This window comes from Falco punctatus (genome assembly GCF_963210335.1).
Source record: "Falco punctatus genome assembly, chromosome: 1".
Classification (NCBI taxonomy): Eukaryota; Metazoa; Chordata; class Aves; order Falconiformes; family Falconidae; genus Falco; species Falco punctatus.
The window spans coordinates 75,382,834-75,398,091 of NC_137580.1; the positions used below are offsets into that span (position 1 = coordinate 75,382,834).

Here is a 15,258-nt window from a genome sequence, read left to right on the forward strand (position 1 = left end):
TTTGAGAAGTAGGTGGCTTTGACAAGATAATGTCCAGTTTTCCAATAGCATGTAGCAGCTTGAAAGGGGCTGAAAGGATGAGATTGAGTAGTCTGAAGGCACCTGCTGTCGGAGACGGTACAAAATAATAAAGTTCTTTGAAGAAGGCTCTTTTCTTGATTTTATTATTTTCCTTTTGTGTTTTGTTTTGGGGTGTTTTTATTTGGGTTTTTTTGTTGGGTTCTTTTGGGGGGGAGGAACACTGTGTTTTTTGTAACGACGCTTGACATGCCCTGTCTACAAGCTTAATGCACACTCAGGGAGGGTGATGTAAGAAAGGTCCAAAAATTAAAGACCTCACCTGTACATGCAGACCATCCCATGAAGTGAGGTCATGATCCTTGTGAGTAAGGTTTGTTTGCGTGAATGAAGATAGCAGGTTTCAGCCTTTCAAATTACCTAATTGTCTTCAAAGTGTTAAAATTAAGAAAAAGTCCATTCTGATTGTGTAATGACAAGTGTTAGGACAAAGAGCTTTCTTGAAATTGCACAATATTTTTTTGTTTTTCTTTTCAAGTCCCTGGGAATATGTCTATACAAAAGATTGCACTAAGTATAAACAACCCTTAAAAGGTCTAAAAATCATTGCTGATATCACATCTGATTGACTAGAATAACCCTATGAGCTCAAGAATTCTGGTGAATTTTTTTACAGGCTGGTGTCAGCATCTTAGGAATTGTTTATATAATTGCATATTCCCCCTCCCCTCCTCCCTGAAATTTTGAAAGTTTATTATCCGGGAGATACTGTTCCCCATCCATTGAGACTCAGTTTCCCTGCTCCAAACTGGGCTGATGTCTCCTGAGTCTTTTCAACACATGTTTTCCCTTCTTAGGGTTGCATCTTCTCTTCAACTCCTTTTACAATCAGAAGAGTATGCATACGTTTTCATAGGGTGACTGGTCCCAAAACTTACATATTTTTGGATCTTGATGCCCAACCAGGGTCAGCCCGGCATTAAGAACGATGGCTTTTAATTAATCTTACAAGGCCAGGACAGACAGAAGGCAGTGGTTTTATAAGTCTCAAACTTACAGCGTCAGCTGAAGACGGTCCAGCAAGTGCTAGGTTAGAGTTAGGCAGATATTGTTAGCAAAATATGTTTGCAGTAGTAAAATTTGTCAGATTTGGGTCCTACAACTGTTACTGCCACCTTTATTTTTAACAACATAAACCCTCTCTGCCACATGCAGCCAAAGCTAAGGAGAAGCTGGTTATATTAAGAACTGTCTGTGAAATCGTCACTGATGTAGGAGTAAAAGCAAGCTGCTCACAGTCTTACAGCTACAAACAAAGCAAAATTTTGTAAGTTGGATGACTGTGCTTCTAGCAGCACATCATTTCTATATAACTCACACATTAAAGGCAAAGGTAGGGCATAGGCTGAATCTATTGCTTTTGTGGATTTAAGAGCAATTCTGTGTTAAAAGCTGATATTGTCTAATGGCATGTAATGACTTCATAGCTGATAAAACTTTCATACCTGCCCTACAGGGTTATGAACTGCTTCTATTTGTGCTAAATTCTTTAAAATTGGTTGTGTTGTTACTGGCAGTACTTTGACATTATTATGGAAAAGTAGAAATGTAACAAAAGTAGCCCAGGATTGTTTCTGTATTAACCTTGGATACAAATTGGGTGCCCTAATTGTAAGCCTCAGTACTAAGTGACAAGAGGTCTAACCCGATCCAGTGGTTGGTCTTTTACATTGGATCATTTAGGTAAACATAATGTTCTTGAGAGTCAGAGTAAAACAAAGATTGTTAATATCTGCTGGGGGAAAACAAGATCTGGGTATGTTCTGAATGAAATTTAATTATGTTCCAGTAGGAAAAGCCTTTGAGAGCATGTCTGAGCACAGTTTACTTCTGCAAATAGTAAAAATAGAAGAGGGCTGTGTATAATCTGTTTTATTTTATACATGGACTTTGAACTCAGTAACAGTTCTATAGAAACAAACACTTGTAGTAGTTAAATTAATCACAGATTATCAGTTACTTATTAAAGTTGAGTGATTTGTTTCTTGGAGTCTATGGCTGAGAGTTCACGTTTGTAAAGTGGCAGCAGGTCTGGAAGGGCAGAGGTGTCAGCACGCTGCTGAGTAAATAGTGAAAATGCACACTGCCAACACTTGCAACTCCATGCAGGGTGTGGGGGAGAGAGACAAAGGGAAAGGTGGAGACCAAGGGAGTAATGACTAAGAACCAGCATAATAGCATTTTGCCTCAATTTGTCCTTGGTCAGCAGTAGACACGCATACTTGGGGAAAATAAAATTAAGTGGAGGGAAGAATGCCAACAATCACAAATATTATAATAAATTGCTGTAAAAATTTCGGTCAGGGTGCTACAGACATGTCCACAGAGGACAGAGTGAATTCTTGCTTTCCCCCGCCCCCCTGATCTGTAACTCTGTGATCCTGTGTTAGAAAACTTAGTACCACAGCTGGTGTCAACCAGACATCCAGGGAGATCCTGTCATTTATTTATTTTTAAATGATCCAGGAGCAAGAGTCTGCATCCATTACAGCTGTGGTTGCAATTGTTAGCAACACCCATTACTTTTGACATTCATCTTACTATATTTATTATACATTAGTAAAATGTGGTAATAACAGGCGAGTTTGCTCACTTCCTTGTCTGCTTTCCTCCCTTTAAAAGCAGTTCACTTAGAAGGACAAGGAGGATTTAATCGAGGGGGCACAGACACCCCAGTGCTTTGTTAAACTATTGTTATCTGTACTGTTAGCATTTCTACATATTATTAATAGCTGTAGCTAACATAGTGGAGACCAGCTCTGAGCTGAGACTTTAAACTTTTATCACTTGGCAAATGATAACAATTCATTTTCCGAGCTGGGTTTTATCACTGTTGTCTAGTCTTGGAAATGAAAATATTCTGCTGAGGCAGTAGACAAGGATTTTTTTTTTTTAGAACAGGATCATAAGAAGAGTGTATTCTGAACTGAGATATTTCTTCTCTCTCTCAGGTAACACTCACAGTCACTACTAAGGGAGGAAACTCAATGAAGCACATGGCTAGACAGCAATCTTCATTGTGGTCTGGTGAACTTCTGATCCAGGAAGCAGAAGCATTGCTGAACTTAATATCATTCATACTGTCTACAGATTGATTGTAGCTACATAAGAATAATGTATGCACTCTCATTTGTGTGCCTATATGTTAATGCACATGCACCTACAAATGGGGGGAAGAGCAGTGTACCGTGAAGGGCTGGTAGCTACTAGCTAGCCTAGCAAGAGTTAACGAAGCTACCTCAGTAGTTCAGGTAGCTACAACTATGTATTTGTTCAGCTGAAGCATAGATTAGGACAGCAGTAACAAGTGTAGGAAAGGATGCTTGAAAAGAGCCTGCAGTCAGAGGTAATGTATTCTTATTGTCTGAAAAAACAACATACCAATCGTAGGCAGAAAGTAGTGACCAAACATTCAGCTTTGGAAAGGCAGATCATATTATTTGCCCTTTTTTCTGACCATTTTTTTTTCCCCCTGCTAAATGGACCAGGTGTTCCTAAAACTCTTGGAAAGTAATCAGTGTTTGCTTGAATTTTCTGGCACCTGTTTCTTGATAGTCTGCTGGTGATGGTAATTAATAGTGTCAGCTCTTCACAATTATCATACCATTATCACCAGTTGGTGTGTTGTCCTGAAGAACAGGATGGCTTTCTATATGCATAGGTGGTTTTCCTCTTCTTTTGGAGAAAGTTGAGCAAATATTGGTTACTGCGATCAGGATCACAGATTGCATTCTAGTGGTGAAAATCTCTTTCCCAGTGATGCTAATGTGCAAACAAACAAATGGCTCAGTTTTCAAAAGGGAACTCAATAAAAAAAAAAAGGCAAAATGAAACAAGGTGCTGTGCAATTATTTTTACTGCTCTTCATGCAAAAAGACAACAAATTCAAATAGAGGACACAAATACTATGCTACATTATGACTGCTCTTAAAAGGATACTATAAAAAGCAATGGCTTCTCTCAAATGATGACAGTGAAGATTTAATTCAGAAATTTTCCAGTGGCTCCAAGCCCCCTTTTTACATGCAAGGCTAGACTTGGCGCTCCATGGAAAAAAAACACTAGAAAAGTGAGAAAATCAATCAAGGTGTTATCATGGAAACAGTGGGAATATCCAACACAGGATAACAAAGGAATCTGATGTTACTTTAAATTTGCATGAACAGGAGTAAATTAATTTGACATGTGTGTGCAAAAAAAAAATGTGGTTGGGCATAAGTTTCAGACGGATGGATTTTTTCCTGGGTGGAACAGGAAAGGAAGAGAACAGTAGACTGGTTACTAATCTGATTTTACGTGGTTTTGGGAAGAGATGAGTGTTCCTGTTGGTGGAGGGTAGAGCTTGAGCATGGTTTGTATGAGAGAAACGTGGCATCTGTCAGCTTGGGGGTGAGCAGAGTCCCTTAACCTAAAGACAGACTGACTGGAAGTGATTTTTCTACTCTAGGGCAGTTGTTTTGCCTTAGTAAGGAAACTGTAGAACTCTTTGAAGTCCAAGAATTGGTGCTTTACCTCCAGTGTGTTGCCAGTGGGATCTTAGTCCAAAAGGCAGTGTGGCTGCCGAGTGCTGAGGGAACAGGCCCTCCCTTCCACAGGGCTCCAGATCTTGGACTGCGGAGTATTTCCAAAACTAGGGTCGAACAGCAGAGTGTACCTCGAAAGTCAGTCTAACAAACTAGGCAGAAAATCTTCTAGCAAAGAAGATGATGTGGACAGGGCACTGTTGCATTTTAGCAAGTCCCCATTTTCTTAGGCTGGTGGAGCTACTATTCAGAGCAGCTTTTAGAATGTCCTTTGGGCACTGAGGAACGAACTGAATACCACCAGGTCCCAACTTCAGGAAGCAGAGAGGTGTAAAAGTCCTATAAATCATCCTGTCTCAGCTCTCCTAGACATAGTTTGGCTGCTGGGGAGTTAGTTAGCCCTTAGGCTAGAAAATGTGGAAGGATAATCAGCCCTTAACATTTAATGAACTAAAGGGTCGCTGTCACTAATATCACTCCTGTTCCTCTGAAGCATCAGTTTCACTAAAAACTTCACACAGTTGACAGACTTTGCTTTAGAGATGAGTCATTAGGAAAATGATAAAATACAATAAGCATGCTGGGGGGTGTAGGAAGGGGTAAAGTAATGTGATAAAATGTTTGTCAGAAAGATGATGCTCTGAGAAGAGCTGTATGGAAACAAAATGACAGAATTATTCCACCCTGAAAGGCTGGTATTTCACAAGTGCTGAACTTCTTCTATAATGCTGCAGCACACCATGGCATCTCCATATTTATGAAAAGAAAATGTTAATCTTCCCCTTGAGGTTAATAATTAGGGAGTATTTGTTAAAAGCCAGTAAACAGGTTATGAAGGTCTGCATAAGTTTGAGAACCCAGATTTCTGCTCGGGCTAAGCAGTAGCCTTACAAGATCCCCTGTTTCAGTACCCAAAGGTAATGCACCAGTTTCCATCCAGTCTGCAGGGACAAGTATCCCAGGTACAAATGCAGCTGTAGCAACATTTGACAATTCTTAGTTGTGGCACCAAAGGCGTTTTCACAGAAAAGGTAGGTGATATTTCAAAGGGTCACCCCAGGCTGTGGTGTGGCACAGTAAAGGACTAGGCTTTTTGGCCCTGCCTGCTCTCTGGTCCTTCAAATAAACCTGTTCATGCCATAGGAGTGAACACTACTAATAGCAAATGTGCTGTCACCTGCCTCAGCCAAGGGCTGAATAGACTTCGAAGAGCCATACCTGCACGTGGTCACTTCACGTCAGGACTGTGCAGAATTTGTGTTGTTTAGCTCATGCCGGAGAACATAGGGCTCATGGGGCCAAATTCAGCCTGTAGTTTTGGCCATGTGCTAACGGTGTGAGAAATGCATGAGGATGCACTGAAACTATGACTTGAGGAGTAAAAGCTGTTCATTTCCTGAGAAGTCAAGCAAGCTCCATCAGGAGATGCAGAGGAAGGTTTTAACAAATGGGTATTACAGAAGGATTAACTTCACCAATTCAGCTGCATGTGCTTTTGACACTTAGGAATTAATCCAGCCTTTATTGATTGCTTAAGTCTGAATTAGCTTGATGCGTAAGAAATGGAAGGGACAAGCGGTTGGTTTCCTCTGTGTGTAGCAGGCATAGAAACTGTTAACAGAGAGATGGGCTGCCCTTTCTTGAGGAGAGGGGTCTTTACATTTTGGCTGGGTTCAGCGTACACCACAACTTAAAAGGAACAATTCAAACTTCAGGTTATGGGACCACCTTACACCACCCACAGTGCAATAAAAGCAGGTAATATCCTATCGTAAGTCCTGGGAGCCTTCCCTCAGAAATACTCTTGTATTAAGTGGCTTACTTTGACAGTTGCTTCCAGCTGGACCATGCTCGGCCGTTATCATAGAAACACGTGCATTTGGTATTGGGAAATAGCAGAACAGTATTTATCCAGTTCAAAAGATGCTCTTCATATGAAGAGCCCCAGGGGAATATTGCTTGGAAAATGTATTTTAATATAAAATGACCTATTTTAGAATTATTTTTCCATGCTGGGGGGAGGCAGGAAGGTGGCAGGAGGCTTGCCAAAGGGATGGACAATAAGCACACTCACACTTGCTCCCTAACAAGAAGATGGGTGGACTGAATTTATTAATAATACAGCACAGGGAGTTTTGTCAGCTAGGTTCCTGCATGCAGGCTATTAGTATGTGTCTGCTATATCCAAATCAATGTGCCTGCTGGAATGTGAGCAGATGTTCCTATCAGTGGCCAACCCAAACACGCAGGTGATAGAGCCCACACAATGTCTGCTTGAGCCACTCCTCAAAAAGCCTTGGGAGAAGAAAATAAAGTAAAAGGAGGACAAAGCTAATAATAGTTTTGTTAAGTATTTACTAAGAAAGCAAGCTTCTAATACTATGATCCCAAGTAGTGAGCTGTGTAACAAGTGTTACTTGCTGTTACTCATCAGTTCCGTCTGTATGGATGCTCCAAGGCAACCCATGTGTTGTTGCTTCTCCAGTAGCAGAGCCTGCCTTCTAGTGACTAATGAATCCCAGTTACTCAGCCTCAGTTTGTCTCATGTTTTGTCTGTTGAAACCTTCCTTCTTTTTCAATGTGCTTTATAATCCAACTCCAGCAATCAAATTAGTCTTTAACATCACATGAGTTCGACTAGTTGACGATCAAAGTCACACCTGTTATTGTAAAATCACATCAGAGTCAGTAGCTAATGTGCTACTCAGAAAAAAACTTAATTAGATGGTTGAAATTTGACCCTGCAGTTAAAGGCTGCAATTCCTTTGATGCAAACCCCATTAATGGAGCTGCTGTAATTTATATGAGGTATAAATTTGGCCTTTTACCAGATGTATCTAACTAGAGTTAGTAAATTTATATGAAATTATTCCAAACATCATAGTTGCTGTTCTGACATGAAGCCAAACAGCATCATCCTTTCAGTCATTCTATCGTAGGCAGCTGACTCAGAATGAATTTAGGGCAGACGAGGTAGAGATGAATGGACAGGACATTTAGCCATGGTACTTCACCCAGCCAGTAGCATGCCCTTTGAAATCCTTGTCCTCTACCAGTCTTCGGTGATGCTCCTGAAACACTCCTGGCTTCTACAGAGGAATGTTGCCACCCTAAACAGCAGATAATTATGATGAATAATTATATATTATGATTATATAATAAACTCCCAAGAGTTAAAAGTTTGATCGTTCCAGGGCTTCTGCCGGAATGTCTCCAGTGTGTTTTGCGTGGATGCAATGCATCGTGCAGAAGGTTTCAAGCTCAGAGTTCTCTGCAATCGTTTGTTGCAGTGGCTTCCTATCACTGAATTTAAGAACAACAGAGAAAAAGACACTGAACAAGTCTTGTCATGACCTTCTGGGTTCTGCGTCTGGTTGCAGAAAGGAGTTTTCTGATCGCTTTTGTGCAGTCTTCCTGATGCTTCTTTGAATCTTTTGGGGATTCTTCTTGTCACATCTTGAATGGAAACAGGACTGTAGAAGTACCTGTTTTCTAGCAGATCCTATGGTGGCTCCTGCTAAGCTTTTGCACAGTGGAGTTAAAGACACAGTTAAATGTGTTTTGGGGTGGACCCTTTAGCTTGGTTTTGGAGAGCTTTTTGAAGAAGAAATGTGCATGAAAATATATATTACCCCTTGAATGAACTTCCATCTCTCCTTCCCCCTCTTGAAGGCTGACTGTGTGTGGCATGTGGAATTTCATCCATGGGCTCCTGAGCTGAGCTCCATGACCAGAATTTAACAGAGTTAAATCTCCTGTAATCACCTAATCTTGATTTGAAATTATTCACTGCTGACGGTTGAAATGGTTAATCAGTCATATATACTTAATGACTAATGCTGCCTTTCTTGAGAGAGGGTTTCCTGTTTGTGACTGAAAAGAGGGCAATCTTGGGGAAAATGGGCTTTCCCCATCAGCACATAGGCAGGTTTTTTAGTTAAGTCTTATTTGCTCTCCTTTTTTTGCTTCTTATGTCCCTATATACAGAAAAATACTTTCTGTGTAGTCAGAGAGCAGCTTTTTGAATAGTGTTTGCTGTTAGTCAACCCACTGAAAGAGACTTAACCAATTAAAAAAAAAATATCAGGCAATAAGGGAAAAAATACCCATCAGAGTCTTGGAAAGACAGAGCAGCGCTTACGATGTTCAAGCTGAGCATTCCATGTGAGGTAGCAAGAGGTACGAACATGGTCAGCATCACAAGTATTTAAGCAGTGTTAAAATTGTCTTTCAAAATGATGCTATACCAAGGTGCAAAACATGATTTAAAAACGTCCATTTCTTATGAGCAGTTTCCTGGCCCTGAATTATATGAAGCTGTGAATGGTCTGGCAAGGAGCACAGTAAGAGACAGATGGGGAGTCAGTGCTGGAAGAGCATTGAAGCCTAGGTCCAGGAGGCAGAGGGCCAACAAATTTCTGTATCACATGGACCGACCAACCTACCTTCTCCATCTTCTTCCTGAAAAAGCTGCTCTGCCCTTCATCTCTTACCGCCTCCTGCCTTCTTACCTGGCCAAAATTCACTCAGCAGTTGTAGGGATAGGTCAGCCTCATAAATGGAATAAAATTGTTGAGTCCTCGGGGAGAAAGGCTGGTGTTCCTGGGATCGGCATTTAGTCTGCTTCTCTTATTTTGTGGGAGAAACGTAGGACTGAACTAACTTCGACATTCAACAGCTGAGCAATTCAAATCTAGTTGCTACCCAGAGAGAAGAGCAGGGGGCTAAGGAATTTCTAGACATTGTGTCTTTTTTTCCTTTAAAATATAGAGCAAAGCCCCTACACACGAGAGGAAAATAATCTGTCCTCCTGAGAAAGGAAAAGGGTGAGAGTTTTGAGGTGGTGCTGGCGGATTTTTTCAGCCCACCTGCAGTGCTAGCCAAACATCTTTCTCTCGTGACCCACCTCCTGTGGCAGGCTGCATTTGCAAAAGTGGTTTTCTCCTGTTGACGTGGAGTCAAACAAGCCCGGCCATTTTCCTGTGGCTGCCCACACCTGTGATTTAAAGTTGTTAATAAATAGATGAGGGAGCAGAGCAAACGGAGCTGAGGCAGAGAGCACCAAGTTCCAGTCATTACGTGGACAGTGCTGACCAGCAGCTGAGCAGGGATGGAGGGGAAGGTGCAGGCTCCTCACTGTAGAAACAGCCAAGTTTTTTGGGGTGGGGCCTGAGTTTTTGATAATATGGTTGTACAAGGAATACTTGATAAATTGCCATTAGTTTCCTAGCTCTATAGCCTGGGCTTAACTTGATCTTCTAACCCAATCTGCCTCCCTGTCCACATACTACTTCCATTTGTTCTTGGTCTGCTGAGTCCCGATGCTCAAGCACACAAGCTACAGGTTTATAGGAGGGGTCATTCAGAACGAATTGCTAGCCTGGCTCTCTGCAAAGCAGCAGCTCACCTGCAAGAAGAAAAAAGATAATCGAGTCAAGTCGCTTACTCGGTATCTCAATGCCTGCTGCCCTGTTCACACCGCATGTCCTCCTCTCGGTTGTCAAATGTTCATACTCCATCTGATCCCGTGCCCTGCCTGAGCTTTCTGAAGAGCAGGAGCATGAACAGAGCCTTTTCTGAAAGTGCTTACCTCCTTGTATGAACACTTACAGATATGCAGTGGTTGCAAGTTCTTTTCTGGGTTAGATGGCCTTCCTAGGTCAGTAGCATTCTTTGCTTGTTCAGCTAAATTTAAGGTGGTGCTTTTGGGGTTTGGGTTTTTTTTCCTTCACAAATTCTGACAACAGCGTATTCTGCTCACTTGTTTGGTTTTCTAGCTTGTGCTTTAACAGAGGTACCAGTCTGCTTCACCTCTTTATAGATGCAGGACTTGCTGTGTGGCAGTAATCCATCAAGGGGAGACAGTCCTTTGAATAGTTTTTGTTAATGCTTCAGAGGTGGATCTCTAAAGCCAGATTCTTATGCTCCTGATTGCAAAGAGCTTCTGCTAGTCGATGATGAGATGTAGGAGAAGGGTGTTCTGCAGTTAAATTGCTGGCATTAGATACTGACTGTTGCATAGTTTTCTCTGTGATCTTCAGCTGTGTTAGCTTCTAAAGAAGAGGCAGAAAAAGTACCGGTTCCTACCTCTGCTTTTTATCTTGGCTGCTTAAGCTGTGACTGTTTAGTATCTCTGTGCTCACATGTAGCATCCAGCAAAATGGTAGAGTACGTTAGGGTCTTCTGGCATTTCTTGGATAAGAACAAGGACAAAAGAAATGGTATTTTCAAAAATGTTGAGCAATTTTTTACTCCCTCTGGCTTTACTGGTATTTCTATTGCGAATCAGACTTCTTTGATTTCAGCACCTAGCTTTAATCACCCAGATTAGGCTAGATGACTACCTCTATGTTAGCATGTATTTAATTTTATGCGTATATGTCTGTCTGCAAATACATTCACATTGTTTGTGGTAATACAAATTGTATTCGTGATTAGGATGTCAATAAAAATGAACTCTGGTAGGAAGCCTACCGTGCATCCACAGCTGTCAGATGACTGGTTGAAGTATCTAGTGCTTATCTTCAAGAAGGTCACGTGTAGAAATAAACCGTCTTGTCTGGATATTCTTATTGCCTCTAAGGTTGTCGTGTGTTTTGTCAATCTGAGTATGCCTCTGCGTGTGAGACATCTACGTTCCATGCAAGTCCGGTAATTAAGCCCTAAGCTGTGAATGATCCTTTTTGATGCCCTGCCAGCTTTCACTCCAGCGGACTTAGAAACAAGGACAAAGCTATCACACAGCCCAGCTCACTCACAGCTCTGCTCTAGCGAGGTACCACCTGACCTCAGGTCACTTCCAAGATTCGCAGGTTAAATATGCTGGCAGTTTGAGGAAGGGCAGCTTCCTCAAGGAAGGAGAACTGTTCCACAGGGGAGTAAAAGGCAATGCAGCCTGATGTGAGGAGCTGGGCGTTAGGTGATAAACGCAGTAATTGCTTGGGGCTGCCACATCTTTTTATATATATAAATTTATTTTTTTTCCTTAATGCTTGGGCACGTTTTGCTTTTGTGAAGCAGCTGTGTGTAGCTTGAGGAGCTTGTAGCTTTACCATACATGAAGGTGAGCTGGAGGGATAGCTGCTACAGTGAGTGCCAGTCACACCGCCCATGGGGCTGTCTGGTTTGGGCTCGGCCAGGTGGTCAAGGCAGTCAGTAAACCTGCGACTTTGTTAAACCCAGATGTGATAGATCTTGTTTGAGCTGTCATTTTAATTAATGCTAATTATACTCATTTACAAATTTGGCAATCATCCCGACGGACAGTGATTCAAGTCAAAGTTAAGTGTCTTTTACCAGTGCCTCCATCACAGCGTGTGTTGCTTCAGTTGTCTGATAACTGGAAATGTGAATGTGCCTGGCTTAAATGCAGAAGAAGTGAGAAGAAGAAGAATGTCCAGCATCAGGCTCAGTGTAAACCTTGAACTCTAGTTCTGGAAGATCCTAGTCCTCGACAGGAGTGGGGTGTCACATTAGCTGGTGTGAGCCGTCATGGCCTGGCAGAGGTCTGTGTGTATGGGTAAGGGAGAGGTCCAGGGTGTGGATACAGCTGTGCCATAAGCACAACAGGCAAAGCTTTAGCTTATGACAACTCCAGTAACTGACTCCCAATGTTGTTATTATTAGCTTTGAAAGAGCTTACAAAATAAGTTAAGCTGGGTCTCAGTTTCCAGCATGCTTTATTGAAGTCCAGATTTTGCATTACCCTCTCTTAAATGTTTGCTGTCTTGAGAAACTATTTCTGGTTTTAGTTTGGTTCTGACATAGATGGGGCTTCCCAAGTCTCGGATACTAAATAAGGATTTGTCTTATGAACACTGTTGGTTTTAATAATTCAGAAGCAGAGAATGTAACTATTCTTAAGCCTGTGAAAATCCCCATTTAAAACATAGTATGAAAAGCTGCAGGCAGTTGGGTACTTTAGTCCTCCTTGTTAGAGCTGGAAGAATAGAAGCACATTGAGTCTAAGGATAAAAATACGTGTTATGAATAAGCCATTGTTAGGAGACAATTCTAACAGAAGGGAGGACAGTTCCTGTGATTGTTAGCGCGAGAGATTTTTACACCCCTGGGCTGCCTGCAAGGGCAATTCTGAAAAGCTATTACCATCAGGCACCTGTGGGATAGACTGCAAATAACGACTTGTTCCTAAAATAAGCTGTCATACAGCACATCTGTTGGTGTTTTTCTTTGCTGCAGGAAGGCAGAGGTGTTGAGTGAGTGACTTGGTGACTTGAGTTGGTTTCTTCATCCAGCGAAAGCACTGCAGTCTCTTTGTTCAAGCACATCCACACGGTGGATGGAGAAGACTTAAGAGCCTCTCTTTGTCCTGAAGAGCTCTCTGACTATATAATGAATTTCAGGACTCAGAGTTAGTGAGGTAAGGTTTGGGGATTGGTATCAATGCCAGTACCTTCTTTTTCTCAAGCCAAGAGGCAAAACAATCTCTTTCAATTTTACCTGATCATATCTGCCACAGTGGCAGTTGCTATCGTGTGGGAGGTTTCTCAGTTGTGTCTTTCAATACCTTCTGTCAGCTCTGGGTGGAGACTGAGGAGGACATGGCATGGTTTATAGTTGTACTATTTTACCAACAGTTTTTCTCTAGCATTTGCCTTCGTTAGGGTCAAGTGGCTGGAAGCCCTCACACGGCTGCAGTGCTGTGTACACGGTTAGGCTTTTCCATCATTTCTGGATGTAAAGATTGGTGGTGTCACTGATTATCTGCAGCATGTGACAAGTGTCATTGTTCCTGGCTTTGCAAAGTGCCATTTAGGATGTGTCATCTTGTCCCTGCTTGGTTAGCCCATCTGCTTTCCCCATGTCCCACACGCAGCACCTCATCAGTTAAAAAAAAAAAAAAAATTAGAGAGTTGCTGGTCTCTGGTTTGGTACACTTCAACAATAATAATGGACTTGGCAGTCCTGGGTTACCAGTTGGACTTGATGATCTTAAAGGTCTTTTCCAGCCTAAATGGTTCTATGATAATTCCACCAGGGTAAACATTCAACAAAATGAAGCGTGTCGCCTTAAGTGAAAAAAGAGTCTGAGTCTGAGATGACAGCTTTCACTGAAGTCACATTGTAAGCTCGTGTGACTGAGGTGAGCAGGTTAGAGTCCTCAGCTGGATGTACAGCTTTGAGTCATTGCCCTCAGAAGAGCCCTTACCAGCACTGTAAAGATACCACTGAATCGCTCCGATTTTACTTCTGAACGCCGAAGGCTTCCAACCTGCAGCCGTTTGGTTTCCTGCAGAGCCCAAATCCATCAGACAGCGCGTGGCCCAGCACACGGCGCTTCCTCGTGTTCTGCTGAGAAGGTGTTTAGCAGGAGGCGGTTTACTAAGGAGATTATTCTGTTCTTTTTACTGCTTATTGTCAATGACAGACAGCAGCGGAGCACAGTAAGAATATGAAGGAACAGGAAGCAACTGTTGAGGTGGCGGCAGGAAGAAGGCAAGATATTTTTAACTGGGTTTTTTTGTGGGGTTTTTTTTTTCTTTTCTTTTTTTTTTTCAAAAGCCATGGCGACAGCTGTTTCAGCTGCCAGCCTCTTTATTCACAATAGTTGTGTTTCTGATAGCCAGGAGGCAAGAACAGACATGGTGAGATCATCATCATGCCTTTCTTAGGTTAATCACACGCTATGGCAAATTTCTGTTAGAGTAATGACTGGTTAGGCTCTGCATCCTCCTTCTCTAATTACATGCCATTTGGAGTACTTCTTTCCTGTTAGGATAATGCCTGTATATGTCAATGGATATGTCCTTTGCCAGGTGCCTGTTATGTACAGAACTATTCCCTTCTCTAATACTAAGCCCAGCATCTTCATTAAAATAATATATGAGAACTTAATTTTTCAGACGGTGCATGAGAGTTAAACGTTGTTGTTGGGTTTTACCTTATGCAAAAGACATTCCTCCTGCTATCAGCTCTTTCAAGACAAAATTTCCTTACTTGTAAGATTGGTTAAAAAAAAAAAGTGCTGCTACAACACACTTCTCTGGACACTGATAATATGGTTACTCAGCAGCAAATGAGTCCCAGTTATCTAGAGTGCTGCCACCACTACTGGGGCTGCTTCAGTCACTTGGTGAGTGCATTCAGCGCGCTGGGGGAATGTTCTTAAGGAGAAGGTCATTGTGAAATTCTGGAAATTTGCTTTGGAGGATCTGAAAGCATGTTAGAAGTAGATAACATCCTTTGCCCCATAGAGAGACCCTTTCCAATACACACGTACTCAGCAGTAGTTATGTTTTCCTGGCCACACAAAATGGGATTTTGGTCCTGGTCCAGCTCCCAGTAGCTGGAGATGTCTACATAAACCTCACCATCCTGGCTGCTGCTAGTCAGCTGAGAGTCTTAGCACAGAAAGCAAGAATTGCATGAGCACTAGGCCAGCATTATGCTTTCACCCCTAAAGACAAACACCCTGCTTTATAATGAAGTCACGTTGGCATTTCTGTGTAGGAGAAAAGTATTTATTACGGGCTATTGTTAAACTGCCTTCTTGAAAAACAGGGCTTTTGTTTGTCAGCTGTTAACGTTCAAATGCATTCAGTTGCATGAAATGCATTAATGAGGGGTTAGATTTCACCATGCTTTTATCAGACAGAAGAAGGTAGTGGGACAGATAAGGAATGAAATTCCCACTTGG

At 41.9% G+C, this 15,258-nt stretch overlaps 1 protein-coding gene across 5 annotated transcripts in view; it reads left to right on the forward strand.

Moving 5' to 3' along the window:
- GPRIN3 (GPRIN family member 3) overlaps window positions 1-15,258 on the forward strand; it is a 58,813-nt gene that overhangs the window by 24,788 nt on the left and 18,767 nt on the right. Inside the window, exons 7-8 of one of the 5 annotated variants that reach the window (XM_080397476.1) lie at window positions 7-11,376; window positions 12,801-12,981. The exons of 3 other annotated variants lie outside the window; for them this stretch is intronic. The gene's annotated coding sequence lies outside the window, so the exon portion shown is untranslated. The remainder of the gene's footprint in view (window positions 1-6; window positions 11,377-12,800; window positions 12,982-15,258) is intronic. One more of the 5 variants, XM_080397479.1, reaches the window with a different exon arrangement.